The following is a 1866-nucleotide window of genomic DNA, read 5'->3' as shown; positions in this document are numbered from 1 at the left end:
TGATCAGTATTGTTTCAGGTCGACTAATCACAAGAAATATTAGCTTCTGTATACGATAATGTATATTTTGTAGTCCAAAACCATCCCGCGTTTGGAGTTATCTCCCCTCTTCCGAGAAAACGTCTCTATTTTTAGATCTGCCAGCTTTCAAAATGCACCGTCGCTGATTTTTGTAAGCAGCTACGTTTACAGGAAGTGTCATCAATATACGCAGTCGGCTTTACGCATGGTGCCTTTGCGACATAATACAGACTGTTAATGACTGGAGGTTCCCGACGGGTTTGGAGACGAGACTTATTTTTTGTAAGACTAGAAACGGCCATATCTGTACTTCTTAATCATACTTGGATACTGGTTATTAGCTAACTAGAATAATAATAAATTAGTGTCCCGAGTCGGATAGGCCTATTCTTTGTATTAATGTGATCGATAAGGTAAGCTTTTTAGTAAGTATATCTAGACAATATTCATGTATGGATTGTCGTTACAAGGCCTTTATATGATATATCGGTTCACAACAAATTGCACTATTCTTATTGACATGTCATTCGGTGCGATAGGCCTACACGTATACAAAGTGGTTAAAACATGCATATAGTCTAACGGTTTAAAAAACAAAATGAATAACTTATTGCAAGTAAACCCACTCTCCTCAGTTCTATAATCTTAGAGTTATTAGTTGACAAAATGGTAACAATACATACTTATAATTTCATTTGTCGCGATGCATTTGTCTAGGAATTACCGTAGACAAAGCGCTTTTCTATTTCAATAACAATACAAACTTTACAGATTCTGAAGGGATTTTTTTGTGTGTGTGTTATTTTTAGAAGTCGTGTACAGAATCTTATCTTGGTACATTGTCGAGAAGAATTGCTGTCGCTGATGCTATGTAAAACATGGTTCTTGTTTAAATTCCTGTTCCATATGTAAATCTTTTTATAGTATATTAGTATTTGCATTCAGACATCGAAATTTATCAGCGAATAAAATTGTTTTAGGGGAACTGAATCCTCAGCTAATTTAATGTGTTATTAGTATGAATAAAGTCTTTTCCAGATAATATATTTAATATATTTGCATATTAGTGAGTGGGCCAATAGGTTATTGTCTTCGTTCAGGTCTCGATTTCTCGTTTTCTGCTTTTCTTCTAATTCCCGAAGTTTGTTTCGAAAATATTAAGTGTACTTACTCTAATGGCGATTAGTTAGTGAAGGAAAGATACTCATTTCTCTTCCCATTCAGTAACTTTTAAAGAGATGCATATCCTCTATTTCAGAGTTATTTGTAAAATTAACAGTGGACTGACTACAGGTTTAAAAAGTTTGAACCGAGCCAATGTTACGAGCTACACTTTGTATCTATACAATGGTAAGTGGAGCTACCACATAGTACATTTAAGTAGAACAGTAGCGAAATATTAGTTGTCATTCGTTAATAAGAATTTATCCTTAACAGAAGTACATTAAATGGAATACATAGATTCCTTATTCTTTCGGTTTAAAAATATTGCTGTGAACATTGGATGGTTGTATTATTGGTGAGATAAAGAGTTTAGAAAAACTACAGCTATCCCCGTACACAAGCAGTCAATCTCTTTATACGGAATGGGAACCCTTATCCCATCGAATAATTGGCTTCTTTTTCCGGACCCAAATCTTTCTAAACAGGAAAATGAATGAATTTTTCACCGGAGCTGTGGGCACACCCATTTCCAATAGCAATATCATATATATGGTAGTGGCAAGTGTTATCACTCCTCAACCCAACCTAAACTCTCCTGAAAAAAGTACTGTGTATACATCTTTTCTGAGGCGATAATTCCTATTGATTGGGGAAGATAAACAACGGTGTTGGTGAATGAAG

The 1866-nt window shown here is 34.9% G+C and overlaps 1 protein-coding gene across 1 annotated transcript in view; it reads right to left on the bottom strand.

Moving 5' to 3' along the window:
• Positions 1-59, bottom strand: part of LOC132551616 (uncharacterized) — a 24323-nt gene extending 24264 nt beyond the window's left edge. Inside the window, exon 1 of the mRNA XM_060215793.1 lies at positions 1-59. This exon is cut by the window's left edge and continues 1 nt beyond it. The gene's annotated coding sequence lies outside the window, so the exon portion shown is untranslated.
• Between the last annotated feature and the right edge of the window lie 1807 nt (positions 60-1866).

The sequence above is a fragment of the Ylistrum balloti genome, unplaced genomic scaffold (genome assembly GCF_031769215.1).
Source record: "Ylistrum balloti isolate Yb309-2 unplaced genomic scaffold, AGI_CSIRO_Ybal_v1 Utg370208, whole genome shotgun sequence".
In the NCBI taxonomy this organism is placed as follows: domain Eukaryota; kingdom Metazoa; phylum Mollusca; class Bivalvia; order Pectinida; family Pectinidae; genus Ylistrum; species Ylistrum balloti.
The sequence above is the reverse complement of the archived record's forward strand: the minus strand, read 5'-3'. Positions and strand labels throughout refer to the sequence as shown.